The following is an 18,500-nucleotide window of genomic DNA, read 5'->3' on the forward strand; positions in this document are numbered from 1 at the left end:
TATATTAAACCATCCCTGCATCCCTGGGATGAAGCCTACTTGGTCATGATGGATGATCATTTTGATTTGTTCTTGGATTTGGTTTGCAACGAAGGTGCACAGAGGCCTGGCATTCAGATCTGCCTCCTTGCTGAGGATGTAGGCCCGAAACAGGGCCTGTCCCAGAAGATGTGTTGCCTCTGCAGTTTATTCACTCACCTGCACAGACTAGTCACTGAGGGACCCTGGACACAATATGACTCTCTCACCTGCTCCAGCAGACAGAGTCCTCACAGGTGGCCACCTTTCCTCTGGCGAGGAAGGTGCCCAAATTTCTGGAGCCCGAAACAGGGTCTGTCCCAGCAGTTAGGTTGCTTCTGTCTGTCCCGAAGCTGTGTAGCCTCTGTGGTCCACACTCTCGCTACTGCAGACTGGAGCCTAGGGGAACCGGAGCAAAGATGGCTCTCCTGCCAGCTCAGGCCTTGAGACTCCTCCTGGTGGACACCCCTCCTAGGGCTGGAAGTGTGCCTGGTGATTGGAGCCAGAAAAGGGATCCTTCCCAGAAGCTGTGTCCCTTTTGCAGGCCGCCCCCTCCCTGGGAGTGCACTGGAGCAAAGATGGCCCTCCTACTGGTTCAGGCCTTGAGACTGCTCCCAGGCAGACACCCCTCCTTGGGCGGGTAAGGTGCTGGAGGACTGGAACCAGAAATGGGATCTTTCCCAGAAGCTGTGATGCTTCTCTAGTTGGCCATCTTCCTGGCAGTGCACCAGAGCAAAGATCCTAGGTATTCATTTTTATTGAATTTTTTTCAAGGTATGATAATTTGCTACTCTTAAAATTTTATTTTTGACTGGACTCAGACTTAGAAGTAGAGGTTCTCAGTGAGAACAGCCTACATTTCTTGGCAATCAGTTTCTGGCCTTTTTCTTTGGCTTCCTTCATTCTCTTGGCCCAAAGATTAGCATATTCTGTAGGCTCCTCATTTTTCTATTGTGTTGGGTTTTTTTCAGAGAAAGAAACTCATCTGTTTTTATGTTGCAGGGCATACTGAGTGGTAAGACAGTGAATCTTGGGTGCTTTGGTCCTGGGCTTCTTACCTTCTTTGGTAAGAGCTTTCTGACATATTGGTGGACAGCATCTCCTTTAGAGAGACTGAAAAATCTTTGAATTCTGCTGTTTCTTTTGGTCCTCAATCACTGAGGCACAGCAGTATCTGTCAGTCCAGGAATATCCTTTTCTCCCTTTACACTAAGTTGAGAACCCTCAGCTTGGCATTCACAATGTATCCATGAATAGACTTGAGCTTCCCCTTGCCAGTTCTTGATCTATAACAGGATTGTTCCTTACTGAACAGCACATACACACTGCCATGAGTCAAGATGCCTGGCTTCATGGGAAGACCCTGTTTGTCATTTCCACTACTGATTTGCACCATATAATCCTTCTGCTCTTCTCCCAGAGCATCAGCAGCTACTTCTCTGGCCATGCGCTTCTCATAGAAAGTGCAAAGCTTGCCCTCAATGAGTTTCTGACAGCTAGGGGCTGGGAAGGAGATATTCAACTACATCTTGCCTAGAAGGCACAATAACAAAAGGAGCTTTATTGAATTTTAAGTAAAGAGGTTCTCAGTTGCATGATACACAGACATTACATCTTGACTAGTGTGGTGGTTTGAATGAAAATGACTACCATAGGCTCATAGGGAGTGGCATTATTTGAAAGGATTAGGAGGTGTGTCCTTATTGGAGGAGGATGTGTCACTGAGGATGGATCTGAGGTTTCAGAAGTTCAAGCCGGTGGCTCACTTTCTCTTCTTGCTGCCTGTGGATCCAAATGTAGACCTCTCACTTACTTGTCCAGAACCTGTCTGCTTGCATACCACCATGCTTCGTGCCATGATGATAATAGACTAAGAACCTCTTAACTATAAACCAGCCCCAATTAAATCTTTTCCTTTATAAGAGTTGCCATGATTGTGGTGTCTCTTTACAGCAATAAAACCCTAAGACAATTAAATAGCAGAATCTTAGGCATTGTTGAAAATCCCATAAGGAGAGACCGTTTATGACTTTTAAAAAAATCATTATATAGAATTTAAGGTATCTTTAGTCATAAGGAAATATTTTACATAGGATATAGTAGTCAAAAATGTTGCTAGCTAAATTGGCAGGATACTTTTGATATTATTTAATTTAAGTTTGACATAGGGGCTTACGTATCCCAATTGGGCTAAAAGTTGCTCTATAGCCGAGGCTGATCTTGAACTCCTGATCCTCCTGTCTCTGCCTCTGAAATGCTGGGATTGCAGTTCAGTGTTATCATGCCCTTTTTATGTGGTGGTGTGGATGGAACTTAGTGCTGCATGTATGCTAGGCAAGTGCTCTACCAAGTGAACTACATTCATTACCTCCTATTATAATTAATATAACTGTTTTCATTTTCTTAGAAATGTTTTTGTTATATATTAATAAAATGAAAAATATATATGACCTATATTGGTTGAGGTCTTGTTTTTCAGTGACAAAGATTTTCTTTTATTTGTTAATTCACACATCTGGCTATGTGGCTCTTTCTTCAAACGGATTCTAAAGATAGAAAGTACATTTGCAATATACATAAAAATAGGTATTTCTTGGTAGAGGCTTATCTCTTTTTGCTCCATGGGAAGGTGTTGGGGTCTCTCACCTCCACTAACCACTCTCCCTCTAAACATTATATTGCACCCCCTGCAGATGGACAGGATTGCCACTGAGAGGACCTCCCCAGATTTCCCAGAATGCAGCGTCGTCAGACCGCCCTACGTCGTCGTCATCACCGCCCACTGTCCGCTGCCCACTGTCGCTCGGACCAACCACTAATGTCATCTCTGCCCACTCACTTGAACCCGCCTTCCAGATACATCTCCGCTCATGATTGGACCGCGCGGCAGAGAGAGACACAGAGAGACAGAGAGAGTTTCTCCAGGGGACTCAGGGGCAGGCTTAGAATCCTTCCTTGTCCGATTAATAAAAATCATGCTCTGATCAGCGCAAACCCACAGGGCATTCATTTTCCTTTGCATTCTATCCTATTTTAGGATGTTAAGCTCTTCAGTACGAACCCAGTCCAAAGTGTTTTCTGCCCACACAGATACACACAGGAAGGTCCCATAGAATCTCAATAACTACTTTTATGTTCCAGAAGAATTTAGCTGCATTTTCTTGGAAATACAGCTAAATTCAGTTAAATACAGTTAAAGATTGCAAGAGCTACCATCAAATCAGAGTCCTAATGAGAAATGGAGGTGCTTTTCAGGGAATCCCCTTCTTCAGTATTAATCATTGGAACCATAAACAAATACTGTTACATTTATCTTTGTCCCTCTGAGGTCAGCCCTGCCAAAGATGAGATATAACTGGGCACAGTGATCAACACTGTTGATTTCAGTTCTTCTAGAAGTTAAGGCAGAAATATCTCTTAAGCCTAGTAGTTCAATTTTAGTGTATTATGATGCTAACCTGGTTAGTTGTCATCATTGACTTCACACAAACTAGTAGAGTCACCTCTGGAGAAAAAGTTCATTTGAGCAATTGCTCAGATAAGATTTGTCTGTGAGGAACTCTATTAGAGAGCCTAGCCCACTATGGGTGATTCCATCCCTAGGCAAGTGGGGCTGGGATGAATACAAAAAAGCTAGCTAAGTCAAAGGACAAGTCAGGGGGTAAGCTACTAATTGACATTTGGTTGAGGTCTTTTATTACTTCTTTCATTCATTTGTGGCCTAGTTTATCTATATCATTTGCTATTGGAGCAATCATTGCTCATCTTTTCCCACATAGTTTTGTCTTATTACCAGAGTCAGAACTGAAACATTGCTCTTAATTGTTTTCCAATAATGTGTCTGGATTTTCTTCCAGAAGCCTGACATCTAAATTCTGCTATTCAGAGATGCCAAAAAAACAGACGGAGACTCTTAGCATTCACATTCTCTTTCCAAGTTGTTCTGGAATGGTTTGTTGACTAAGACGTCGAAGGGGTCCTGTCACCCAGTTATACCCCTAGAAATAAATTAAGTTTCATAGTCTCAGCCAAGCATAGTGGACACTTTCTAAAATTGTTCCCAAAGGTCTTTAGCTTTTGATATCCCTGTGTGACTCCTCTTCTAATGACATGCTGCTAATGGACAGAATTGGGCAAATACAATGAGATGATAATTCTGAGATGAGTTTACAATAAACTCTGACTTCTTTTTGGCTCTCACTCTTTATGTCTTGTGCACATATGTGTACATGCTTTCTTCTAGTAATAAAACATCTAGGTTTTTATGTTTTAAAAACTTTCACTACATAGCTTTGGGTGATTTAGAACTCACTATGTAGACCAGGCTTGCCTCAAACTCACAGAAATCATTCTGTCTCTGCAAACATAGTCCTAGGATTAAAGGCATGGACCACCAACTCTGGCTAAAGAGAGTACTAGGGAAGGAAGGAAGGGAAGTCTCTGGCCAACAGATCATAAAGAACTAAGACCTTAGTCCAATATGTCATAAGAACTGATTCCATACAACAACAGCTTGAGCAAGCATGGAAGCAAGTCTAGTTACAGTTGAATCTCAAAGATAATCACATTCCTAGCAAACACCTCAATTGTGGCCTGTGAGAATTTTGTAGCCAAAAGACCCAGCTAAGCCATGCTCAAACTACTGATCTGCAAATTCTTTTAGATAATAAGCACTGCTGTTTCCAGGTACCAGTTATGGGGTAATTTGTTCTGTGGTGATAAATAACTCAGGCATTAGCAACTACATCATGAACATCATCTGGCTCATAGCAGTTATAAATCGCCATTGATTGAAAGATACACCTCAGTTCTAAAGATGATAAATCTGAATATGTACTCTACATTTTGAAATAAACTGAGTGGTAATTAGTCAGCTCATGAGCTATAATACTTGACTAAAATAACTTTTTTTAAAAAAAAGTTATGAGTCTTCAAAGTGATCAACCAATAAGAATATTTGAATGATGTTTGCTGAATTGAATTTTCCAGATAATTTTTTATCTGGATAGAGACAAATCTTGAGAGAAAAAGTTTGCCTGTGGCCATAGCTTGGGGAAGTTTTATGTGCTTTCCAAACGCTTCTTTTAAAGTCTGCTTCTTTTTAGTTTGACAATACCAATTGCTTCACATGATTTTCTGCTTTAGAGAGGTCTGACAGGACCCTTGAGAATATGAAGGACCAGAATTGAAGCTACAATTTAAATAATATAAACATAAATTTTATTATATATATATATATGTATTTTCCAGGGGGAGGGCACACATGTGTATGTTGAGGTCCGAGAACAATTTTCAGGAGTCAATTCTTTCCCGCCATGTGAATCCCAGAGACAGAACTCAGTTCATCAGAGACAAGCATCTTTATCTACTGTTCATTTTGCCAGCCTAAATGTCCTCCCCTCTCCCTAGCCTCCATCTTCCTCTCTCTCCCTCCTCCTTCTCTCTTTCTCTATTATGCACACGTACATAGGCAATGTATCCAGTCTGGCTTTGAACTCACTTGTGACTAAGGATAACCTTGAACTTCGAATTCTTCCCTTACCTCCTGGAATTACAGCTGGCACCACTGCACCTGGTTTATGCAGTGCTAGGGATTGACCCCAAGGCTATATGCAGGCTACAGAAGCCCTACACCAACTGAGTCATATCCCAAACCCTAATAATAATACTTTAAATGTATGAATCATATACTATCTTTTCATATTTTTTTCTGAAATTTTTGTGTATGCTTGCATTTTTATACGTGCCATGTGTGCTCTTGTGTGAGTACATCTGTGGAGGTCAGAGGTTGGTACCATTCACCTTCCTCAAATGCCTCCATCATTCCCCTCCTTAGTTTTTAAAGACAGGGCTTCTCACTATGCACAGAGCCATTCATTTGGCTAGACTGACTGACCAGCAAGCCCTAGTGACCCTCCCGTTTCTATTTCCCAGGGTTTCAATTACAAGTGTACACCCAGGTTTATTTATGTGCATCCTGGGGTTAGAACTTAGGTACTTATGCTTGTGCAGCAAGCAACTTATCAACTGAGCCATTTTCCCATCTCTTTGGAGTTTTTCAAGAACAGATAGTAGATTGCCAATAAAGGCACATGTTTATATACACACATGTATACATTTTAGGGTTTTTTTTAAAGAGGAAATGGAAGAATAATATCCTTTTAAGTCATAAGCTGAGCAGATTAAATTCTAAACTCAGAGTTAACCATGTGGTTAAAATTAACCTAAGATGACAAATGGATTTCAATGTATAGACAAACCCAACATATTAGGCTATTATAAAACTCATCTAATATATAAAAATAAGATTTTTTTTTTACAAGATTGGAGCGTGGACTCAGTCATCTGGACAAACATAAGTCTTCACCTAATTATTTAATAATTGCATGCATGTTTATGTCCTGCATCAGATTTTAGATTCTTGAAGACAAAGACTGTACAATACTAATTATAACAATGGCATCAAGAAGGATTTGAAGGGCATTTCTTATTTGCCAGATAATGTGTTAGTTCTGTTATGTGGTAATCTCACTTATTTGCTAAAACCACCCCAGGAAGCAAGTTATACTTTTAGTTTTGTAGGTGAGGTTACATGAAGCTTAAAGAAAGATACTAACATGACAAGAACATTCAATTACTAAGTGATAGAAGCAAGATTTGAACTTGGGGCTTTATTTTTTATTATTATTTTCTTTATTTACATTTCAAATGTTATCCCAAAAGTTCCCTATACCTTCCCCCCCACCATGCTCCCCTACCCACCCACTCCCACTACTTGGCCCTGTCATTCCCCTGTGCTGGGTCATATAAAGTTTACAAGACCAAGGGGCCTCTCTTCCCAATGATGGCCGATTAGGCCATCTTCTGCTACATATGCAGCTAGAGACACAAACTCAGGGGGTACTGTGGGGCTTTATTTTTAAGCTATCATTTTACTTACTGAATGTGATTGCCCCTTCTCCTAGTTATTGTTTTATTTCTAGCAATTTGCATATTTCCCCATATGATATATGCTCAGTAGATATTTGTTAACTCAAAATCATTAGTATATACTTATTGATTTCCCATCATGTACCAACTAGGCATTGAGTTAGCCAATTACTTAACTACAAGAAATTTGTACATTTCAACATGGAACAATTTCTGTTGAAATCACATCTTTTATATAGCAAATTCTTATAGGGAGATAATTCCACTCTAGGAAATATTGATAAGATTATATAAGAAATAAATTTTGGCTATTTTGCAACATGTCCTTGAAATGATCAACTAATTGTGCATTTATTTATTAACTATTCTTTCCCTGATATTAAAAAAAAAATCAACCAATCTACATTTTGTCACGATTTTAAATCTCTGCTTTGAGATGCAGATACAGTTTTTGAATTATTCAAAGGGAATCACAATGAAATTAATCTGTGAACACTATCAACAAGCTGACAGCCTCTTTCTCTGGAAGATAGATAGAGCAATGCAGTATCTTCAAGATCTTGAATAGGAGACCTTGTGATAAATAATCTTTTCGGAGCCTCGTGATTCGCATTTAATTAGAGATGAGCTGGATAATCTTTCCATCCTTAGGATTTTTAATAAAAGTAAAAAATTAATAATTTCACAACACATTTTCCTTGTAAAAAATCAATGGCTTTGCTGAATTACTTGGAAATGTTTTTATAAAGGAAGTAGAGATTAAAGGGGTGTGGTGATTTTGTAATTTTCTCAAAAAGATGTACTAATTATAGAGGGATTTCAGATTTCATATAAAGAAAGTTCTATATTTCTTTTGACAGGGATCTCAGAGAGGCCATTTAAGATGCAGAGGAATGGGCAAAGGGCATCTGGTTCTGTGGTTTTGTAAACTGGACTTTTCCTTAAAGGAGGACAATAGCTTCAGTTTCTCTCCTTTCTTCTTTCCTCCCATTGTTCTGTTATCCTAATGTTGGAAGGATGGGAGAAGAGCCAAGGGAAAGGGAGGAGCACTTAGTTTAACGATAGGAGACTAGATTTTTCTTGAATAGGACATATGATAACTAAAGCTGGCTTTTCTTTTCAGTTTGTATTTTCTCAACCACTTTATCATTTGTTTATTGAAAATAATCTTCACTGAATGCCAAAGTTTGTGCCAGAAATGATGATAGGAATATACCAAACAAGTTCACTATGAATGAATTATTTTTGAATACCTCTATGGGATAAATTGACTCATGAGGTGGTCCTAACTTTAGGCAATTTCAATGTAGGCCTTTCAGAAACTCACATTCTACAAAGGATCTAGGAAGCTATCAAAAGGTTCTAGGCTTTTGATAGTTTCATGGAAAATACAGCAGTGTATCAAGAATAATCATAATGTTTGGCAGCAGCCTCTGTAATAAGGTGAAAGTCAGAAAATTGGTGGTAATGTTAGCACTAAGGAGTTTGGAAAACACATTCTAGGAAGAGAGAACAGGCAATGAGAAGTCTTGAAAGAGAAACAGATGAGCAATATGAAGGAAGTGTGGTTGGTATTTGTTTATAGAAAGAATGATTATATAGACAGACATAAACATAAGACCATGGAGGCTGTGCTAAGAAAATAATTCAGACTTTCTATAAATGCACAGCAGAGTTATTAGGAAGTGATCTAAGAAGGTGGTTGATTTCATGTACACTTGAGTAGAACTCTCTTGCTAATTTTGAACATGGCATTGGAAGGCAGACAGAGAAAAAAAGGAAACTACTGCAGTAGTCTGTGGGGCTAATGGTGGCATGGTTTAAGTTACAGTCAAGGAGATAAACTTGAGACACATGTAGGGATTAAACCACAGGCAAAGTTGAACCTGGGTTGGATGTTTGTGTTTGAGCACCTGGGCTGATGGTAGCACCCTTTAACTTGGATGGATTTAGAGGATGACTATAAGAGAGGGAGATTCAGGGCCAAAGGGAGTGGCTCCACTTTGTACAAGCTGAGTGTGAGATACTTTCTGATACACATGGAGAAAATGTCAGGATTCACAGAAGGCCAGAAGAAGGCATCAGATCCCCTGGAACTCGGGTTACAGGTGATAAGGAACTACTTGATGTGGGTGCTGGTGATCCAACTTTCATCCTTTGAAAGAACTCCCAGTACTCTTAATTACTGAGCTATCTTCTCAACCCCTTAAAGCCTACTATTAGAATATGTCTTTCATTGTTGTGAAATGAAGCCAAAACACTATGTTACTATCTCTTGTTTTGGGGCTAAAGAGCACAGTAAAAATACTTGCTGCTCTTGCAAATGATGCAAGTTCGGTTCCCAGTATCCACATTAAGTGGTTCACAATTGCTTGTAACTGTAGCCCCAGGGGCTCTGACACCCTCTTCTGGCCTCCAAGCACCCACTCCATATAGACACAAGCCTAAGTAAAATTTAAGAAGAAAGATCTCTCCTTTTTGGATATTTCTTGATTTCTTTTTATTTCATTAGCATATTAGGTTAGCATACAAAGTAACAAAAAGTAACTAGAGTTTCTTTGTGGTATTTAAATACACACTTTCAACTTTTCCGTGGTGTGTGTGTGTGTGTGTGTGTGTGTGTGTGTGTGTGTGTGTGTGTGCGCGCGCACGCGCGCGTGCGTGCGTGCGTGTGTTACACCTAGAGGTCAGCTACCTTCCTCAATTGTTCTAAATCTTCCTTTTTGATCAGGTCTCACTGACCCTGGAGCTTCCCGTTTTGGTAAGCTAGATTGTCTTTATTGAGCTCCCAGTATCTGCTTGCTCCTTGTCCCCAACACTGGGATTACAGGTACAGTGAGACTATGGCCAGATTTTCTGTGGATGCTGGTAAACCGAACTTAAGTCCTCATGCTTGAGCAGAAGCATGTTACCTACTGGTCCATCTCCTCAGCCCTTATTCTTTAGTTTTTCACACCATCTGATGAAATATAACAGAAACAACTAAAATTTCCACAAAAGGAGAGACTATGATAGTGAAAAAACAGGAGATCGATGGCTGATAGAAGGGAAATGATACAAAACCCACCATTCACAAAACACCCTGTATTTCTCTAGATCAGAAAAAAAAAAGATAAAGATTATAGATCAAGAACTAGAAAGCATGTAAAGATCCAAAGCAGAATATTTTCTCACTGTATTGCCTTCACTAGATGGCTGCTGACTTGAGCTGTTGAAGTAAAATTGACCCATTTAGTGTTCAAACTGCGGTAAAATCTTATTTAATAAGAACTAATGAGCCAGAACCCTTAGCTTATGTACTTTCTCTCTACATCTGTGAAAGATGGTCAAAGGTTACGAGAAAAGGCACCACAAATCCACATGGATGGGTTCAGGCTCTATTTTAAAAGCATCAATTGCCATATCTTTTCATACAAATAACAAAAGGATAACTGGGAGCTAACTGAAAACTCGAAGGCCTTTACTCATTGTTCACACAGCATTAACTTTACTATATTGTGAGAATAACCTACCAGGACTGGTAGAGCAAACATTACTTTGTAGTACATCCCAAAAGTCTTATTTTCACCTCTATTCTTTTATCTTCAATTTTTTGCATAAATTACAAACTAATTTTTAGCATTAGCTTTGTTTTAGAAGACACAATAGTCCTGGAACATTCCTGCTTGCAGATTAGGTCCTGTGCTCCTGGGCCAATTCAATTTACTGTTTAATGACAATTTTTAAAATTTAGTTTTTAAGATGTATTCATTTTATTTTATGCAAATGGGTGTTTTGCCTGAATGTCCATCTGTGCGCCATGTGTGTGACTTGTACTTATAGACGTCAGAAGAGAGTGTTGGCTCTCCTGGAACTGGATTTACAGATATTTACAGTTGCCATGTGCTCTGGGAAGAGAAGCTGGAAGAAAAGCTCCTCTCTGGAGGAGAAGCAAATGCTCTTTTTTTTTCATTTTTATTAGATATTTTCTTCATTTACATTTCAAATGCTATCCCGAATGTCCCCTATACCCACCTCCCATCCTGCTCCCCTACCTACCCACTCCCACTTCTTGGCCCTGGCGTTCCCCTGTGCTGGGTCATATAAAGTTTGCAAGACCAAGGGGCATCTCTTCCCAATGATGGCTGACTAGGCCATCTTCTGCTACACATGCAGCTAGAGACACGAGCTCTGGGGGTACTGGTTAGTTCATATTGTTGTTCCACCTACAGGGTTGCAGCCCCCTACAACTCCTTGGGTACTTTCTCTAGCTCCTCCATTGGGGCCGTGTGTTCCATCCAATAGCTGACTGTGAGCATCCACTTCTGTGTTTGCCAGGCACTGGCATAGCCTCACAAGAGACAGCTATATCAGGGTCCTTTCAGCAAGATCTTGCTGGCATATGCAATAGTGTCTGGGTTTGGTGGCTGATTATGGGATGGATCCCCAGGTGGGGCAGTCTCTGGGTGGTCCATCCTTTCGTCTCAGCTCTAAACTTTGTCTCTGTAACCCCTTCCATGGGTATTTTGTTCCCTATTCTAAGGAGGAATGAAGTGTCCATGGGTTGGTCTTCCTTCTTCTTGATTTTCTTGTGTTTTGCAAATTGTAGCTTGGGTATTCTTAGTTTCTGAGCTAATATCCAATTATCAGTGAGTGTATATCATGTGTGTTCTTTTGTGATTGGGTGAGCTCACTCAGGATGATATCCTCCAGACACATCCATTTGCCCAAGAATTTCATAAATTCATTGTTTTTAATAGCTGAGTAATATTCCATTGTTTAAATGTACCACATTTTCTGTATCTGTTGAGGGACATCTGGGTTTTTTCCAGTTTCTGCCTATTATAAATAAGGATGCTATGAACACAGTGGAGCATGTGTCCTTATTACCAGTTGGAATATCTTCTGCGTATATGCCCAGGAGAGGTATTGCTGGGTCTTCTGGTAGTACTATGTCCAATTTTCTGAGGAACCGCCAGACTGATTTCCAGAGTGGTTGTACAAGCTTGCAATCCCACCAGCAATGGAGGAATGTTCCTTTTCTCCACATCCTCACCAGCATCTGCTGTCACCTGAGTTTTTGATCTTAGCCATTCTGACTGGTGTGAGGTGGAATCTCAGGATTGTTCTGATTTGCATTTCCCTGATGATTAAGGATGTTGAACATTTTTTCAGGTGCTTCCCAGCCCTTCGGTATTCCTCAGTTGAGAATTATTTGTTTAGCTCTGTATCCCATTTTTTAATGGGAATATTTGAGTTTCTGGAGTTCAGCTTTTTGAGCTCTTTGTATATATTGGGATATTAGTCCCCTATCAGATTTAGGATTGATATAAATCTTTTCCCAATCTGTTGGTGGCCTTTTTGTCTTATTGACAGTGTCTTTTGCCTTACAGAAGAAGCAAATCTTCTTAACTGATGGGCCGTCTCTAATGCCCCCAACATTTTTTTCCTTAATCCATTCACTTTTAGGGAAAAGTTATATTCTTTCTAGGTATCTTATTAAACACGATTTCATTGTTTTTGTTTTTAAAAAGTAATTTTATTGGGGTAAAGTTTGTACCCACCTTTTAAAAATGTATTCACTTTACATCTCAATATCAGCACCCCCTCTCCTCCCAGTTAAATAGCCACAATGCTAGTGTTAATTTTGTTAATGTTAGCGTTGATTTTGGAAGCAGAGTCATGCTTTTAACATATATATTTTGAAGAAACTTCTTGTCAAAATTGAGATGTTATTTATCTTGAAATGAATGTATTACCCAAACCTGAAAAGTTGTATTTCTGACCTCCTGCCCCCATAAAATGCATGGGATATTTCAAAATGTATGAATATGTAGAGTACTAGAAAAGACACCTGGAATGGGGAGGGTAATTCAGAGACAAGGTAGAAACCTAGTACAATAGAAACACCCAAGAATCTATTAAGGTGACCCTAGCTAAGACTCTTAGTAATGGGGAATGCAGGGCTTGAACTGGCCTTCTCCTACAATCTGGCAAGACTTCCAATGGAGGAATTGAGACACCAACCCAGTTGCAGAACCTTAGACCCACAATTTGTCCTGCCTACAAGATGTGCTGCAGTTAAGGTGGCACAGAAATTGTGGGAGTGGCTAAACAATGACTGGTCCAGCTTGAGACTGATACCACAAGGGGAATTCCACTCTTGACTCTACCCGGAGGGCCAGAAACCAGAGACCTGATCCCAAGAGACCAAGATTAGAGTCAAATATGAATGACAAAAAGTCAATGAAATGATGCCTAGTGATATACTCATAGATTGGTGCCTACCCCAGTTATCATCAGAGAGGCTTCTAGCCCTGATAGAAACAGATGCAGAGACCCACAGCTAAACATTAGGTGGAGTTCAGGGTACCCTGCTGAAGAGGGGGAGGAAGGATTGTAGGAGCCAGAGGGGCCAAGGATACCACAACAAAACCTACAGAACCAACAAATCTGAGATCATAGGGTGTTCAGAGACTGAACCGACAATCAGGGAGTCTGCATGGGTCTGACCTAGGTCCTCCGTATGTATGTCATAGTTGTGTAGCTTTGAGCTTTTGTGGGACTCCTAATAGTGGGAGTGAGGGCTATTTGTGATGCATTTACCTGCTCTTGGGATTCTTCTACTCCTACTGGGTTGTCTTGTTCATGAAGGGAGGTGCCTAATTTTATTGCAACTTGATATGCCATGTTTGGTTGATATCCCTGGGACTCCTGCCCTTTTCTGAAGAGAAACAGAGGAAAGAGTGGATGGGAAGGGAGGAGGGAAGGGAGATGGGGGAAGAGGGAGTAGAGGAAGAGAGGGAAAACTGTGGTTAGGATGTAATATATGAGAGAATAAATTAATAAATAATAATTAATATAAATTATAAAAATACAATAGCTTATAAAATATTTAGTTTTAGTCACTTTAAAACTTTCTATTGGTTGTTTGTCATGTACATCCAAAACAAACACAACCACATCAGGTAGCTTTAGAGGATGGAACACAGAAAAGAACAAGAAATAGTTCCTCTTATAAAAAATTTAGCCGATTGAATCCAGCTCAGTGCTGCCAACTGTCACTCACAGAGAATAAAATATGTATTTTTCACACGTGTCTTAGAGATATCTCATTATTCATGACTGCCTAGGTGTTCTTCATTATTTTAGGATGACTTTTTAAGCTAGTGCTATAGTTTGCATGTGTTAGAAACTTAATCCTCCATGCAATATTGTTGGCATCTAGAGTCTTTGGAGAGTGTTTCAGCTATGTAGGCCTTTCCCTCATGAAGGGATTAATGCTGGTCCAAACAAAGCAAGACAACAAATGAGCGACAACAAGAAGCCTGGCCTGGGGGAATGACTCAGTTCTTTCTTGTCTTTCTATCTCTCACCAACTATTCTGTTATAGAAGCAGATAACTGACTACCCAGTGATTTTTTTCCCCTGACACCTTAGAATTGATACCATATGGATCACTTCTGAAGATTCTCCGGTTGTCATCTTCCCAAACTTTTCTCCAGGAGCTGAAGTGGTACAGAAGCATTCAAGCCATTGGACCCAGTTGCTGATGGATGACATTTTCAGAAAATTGTTAACTAGTATAAATAGGCACATTGATCTGTAGAATTTTGTTAAAGCTTTTGTAAGTGGAATTCCTGAAATTAAAAATACATACAACTCTGTCTTACCCCAAATCAGAATAGTTATCATCATGAAAACAAACCAACAACAAATGCTAGGAAGGATGTGGGGAAGAGGGACCATGTGTGTATGTGTATGCACATATGTACGTATATATACATATGTACATGCATATAGATATACACATAAATGTATATGTACATATATACATACATGCATATATACATATATGCATATATGTACACACACACACACATATATATATATATATATATATATATATATATATATATATATATATATGAGATGTTAACTGATATAGCCATTGGGAACATCAGTGTAGAGATCCTTCAAAACTGAATTTAGAACTATCGTAATGCTCAGTTATACCACTATACTTAAAGAAGTTTAGCTCAGCATACTATAGAGATACTTTTATATTCATTGTTATTTCAGCAATATTCATAAGGACCAAGTTATAGATTTAACCTACATATCCATTTATCAACAGAAGAATAGATAATGAAAATGTAACATATGTACAGAGTGAAATTTTATTCTGCCACAAAGAAGAATAAAATCACATTGTTTGCTGGAAAAATGACTGCATGTTAACAAAAGACCCAGAAAGACAAATACCACATTTTTCTCTTAGTTGAAGATCCTAGACTGTATATATAGATATATAAAACATAAAAGATGTACATGTACATGATATATATCTATATTTTTCAGGAGAGTTAAACTGAGACTATGGGAGAAGACTAGTTGCAGACTAGAGGGGGAGAAAGAGGTATAGGGATGGATATAGTCAGAATACATGATATAACTTGAATGAAATGTCTTTATGAAGCCCAATACTATGTACAATTAATACATGTCAATTAAAAATAAAGAAGCCTACACAATTGGATTGAGAGTCACTTTGAAGATAGAAATCAGAATTTCAAAGCACATTGGAGTGGGCAACATGGCTTCGAAGTTGTCAGATACTGTGGAAAGCAGAGTTGCTGTATTATCAGAAGAGACATAAGGCCGACTATGACTGATGGAGATTTAAGAGATGTGGTAATCATCAGATCAACTATAGTCCTTGTTTTAGTCATTATTGCTATTAACATATGATGCCTGGTTAACAGATCAATGTGGATAAAGAGAATCTTGAAATATTTAGGCAAGTGTTTCTATGTTTTATTTTTATTTTTCATTTGTGTGTATGTACATGTGAGTACAGTTGCCTCAAAAGACTAGAAGAGAGAGTGTTAGAGCCTTTGGAGCTGGTGTTGCAAGCAGTTTTGAGCTATCAAACTCAGCACTGGGGATTGAACCAGGGTCCTTTGCAAGAGCAGCAAATGTTCTTAACCACTGAGCCATGTCCCCAGGCCCCAGGCAAGTGCTTTTTTGTGTGAAAATAGGCCAAAACAGGATCAGTGAAAGAAAAAATTACTTCAATTGAATAATTTATTGAAGGATTTTTTTTCCCCTCAGAGAGGTTTCATTACATTGCTATAATACCAGAGGGTGGGAAGGCAACAAGCTATGACCAAAAAGGAAACTTGAAACTTCTCAACTTGTTAATATGTTGCATACTATGTTTGTAAATGTAAGTAATAGCAAATAATAAATCCATTAGTAATAGATGCAGAAATGCAACATCAACTGCCAAGTTGTATTTGTGCTTGATAAGGTCTTTTGTACTGAAAAGAATTCCCTTTGTCATGACACACATTAACTGAAGGTCTCAGTTTAGGACACTTTAAAACAGGATAACACTGACATATGCTAAGTATTGTTTCTGTTCTAGAATCTTCTATAATTTAAAAAAGCTTTCATGGTGAATGTTTTAGAGGATGAGTGCTTAAGCAATGAAATAACCAGCTTGAGGCAAATTATCTAGACGTAAAGGTCTAAGAAATAGTTTTTGAGCAGATGACAGTTATAAGCCCAGAAAAAGGATAAAACAGTGCCTTTTATTTGTCTTAGATCCAGGATACGTAGATGCTAAAGTATTTATAACAAATGATGGAAAGGATTTTTAAGGAGAAATTGTGTGCTCAGGAAGAGTTTATAAACTGTGCACATCATGACCTTGAGGCTCACTTACCCATGCTGTAGATGCCAGCCCTCCTTCTATGAACACGTCACCAGAGTTCAAGTTATCTTACTCATGTAAAGGGGTGGTGCTAGGTGTTAAAATACAGCAATTACTTCTGTTTTGCTTATTTTCCTGTCTCAAAAAATCAAGTCTCATAGCTGTGAATAAGAGACTTAATAGAATACACCTTCAATTTATAAAAGTAGTTATTACTGGAGCCACCCATCTTCTATGACTGTGGAGAAGATCCAATATTCTAGTTTTAGTTACTATTGGTGTGCTGAAACACCATGAACAAATTCAAACTGGGGAGGAATGGGTTTATTTGGCTTACATTTCCACATTGTAATCCATCACTGAAGGAAGTCAGGACAAGAACTCAAGCAGGGTAAGAACCTGAAGGCAGGAAATGATGCAGAGGCCATGGAGGGGTATTGCTTAGTGATATGCTCATCATGACTTTTTCAGCCTGCTTTCTTACAAAATTCAGGACCACCACCCCAGAGATGGCACCACTCACAATGGACTAGACCCTTCCACATCAACCACTAAATGCCCTACAGGCTTGAGTATAGCCCAATCTTATGAAGACATTTGCTTAATTGAGGTTTCCTCTTCTCAGATGACTTTAGCTTGTGTCAAGTCAACATAAAAGCAGCCAGCACAGCCAGGAAGAATCAGGGTTTATTCACTTCTCTCTTTGTCCTACCTTGTTCAAGAGGAAGACTAAACCTTTTGGGAAGAGTAGTGTCCACAAAGAGACGTGCTATGGCTTGAATATGATTTGTTTCCTCAAAACTTAGGTTGAAATTTGTTTGACATCATGACTATGTCAAGAAGTGGAGCCTTTAACGAATGCTTAGGTCACTAAACCTGCATAATGCCTTTCTTGCAGAAGTGAACTTCTCAAGTGGAGTGTGCTACAGAGTGAAACATCTCACTTTTTCTCTCTCCCATGTGTGATCACCTTTCCCCCTACTTTTCCACTATCTTGTAATATAGCACAAAGCACTTACCCAATATAGCCAGCTGATCTTGGAATTCCAACCATTTTAATTATAATCTGAATAATTACCCAGTCTTAGATTTTTTTTATGGTAACAAGAACTAGACTAAGGCAGAAAAATTGATACCAAGTAGTGTTATGCTTCTGTAGCAATAGCTGAAAATGTGAAATTTAGCACAGCAGTCGATTTGAAGAAGAAGGTGACAGATACATTCCCTCCGATGAGGTTTATTATGAAGAAAGAATCTCAAAGCCCAAGACTGACCCTTGAGTTGGAAGGGGACTGTCTTAGTCAGGGTTTGTATTCCTGCACAAACATGACCAAAAAGCTAAGTTGGGGAGGAAAGGGTTTATTCAGCTTATATTTCCACATTGCTGTTTATCACCTGCTGGAACTCAAGCAGGTCAGGAAGCAGGAGCTGATGCAGAGGCCATGGAGGGATGTTACTTACTGGCTTGCTTCCCCTGGCTTGCTCAGCTTGCTTTCTTATAGAACCTAGGACTACCAGCTCAGGGATAGCACCACCCACAATAGGCCCTCCCCACTTGATCACTAATTGAGAAATTGCCTTATAGCTGGATCTCATGGACGAATTTCCTCTAGGGAGGCTCCTTTCTCTGAGATAACTTCAGCTTGTGTCAAGTTGATACACAAAATCAGCCAGTACAGGGACCTTCTGACATAGACTAAGAACCTTCCCTTTAAAGCCTGGAGATGACTTTTATTGTGTGTGTGGTGGGTGTGTTGGGGAAAGAAAGAAAGAAAGAAAGAAAGAAAGAAAGAAAGAAAGAAAGAAAGAAAGAAAGAAAGAAAGAAAGAAAGAAAGAAAGAAAGAAAGAAAGAAA

At 39.2% G+C, this 18,500-nt stretch overlaps 1 pseudogene; it reads right to left on the minus strand.

The window, feature by feature from the left end:
• Positions 1–819: 819 nt before the first annotated feature.
• On the minus strand, positions 820–1,546 carry LOC110314070 (annotated as a pseudogene).
• Between the last annotated feature and the right edge of the window lie 16,954 nt (positions 1,547–18,500).

The sequence above is a fragment of the Mus pahari genome, chromosome X (assembly GCF_900095145.1).
Source record: "Mus pahari chromosome X, PAHARI_EIJ_v1.1, whole genome shotgun sequence".
Lineage (NCBI taxonomy): Eukaryota > Metazoa > Chordata > Mammalia > Rodentia > Muridae > Mus > Mus pahari.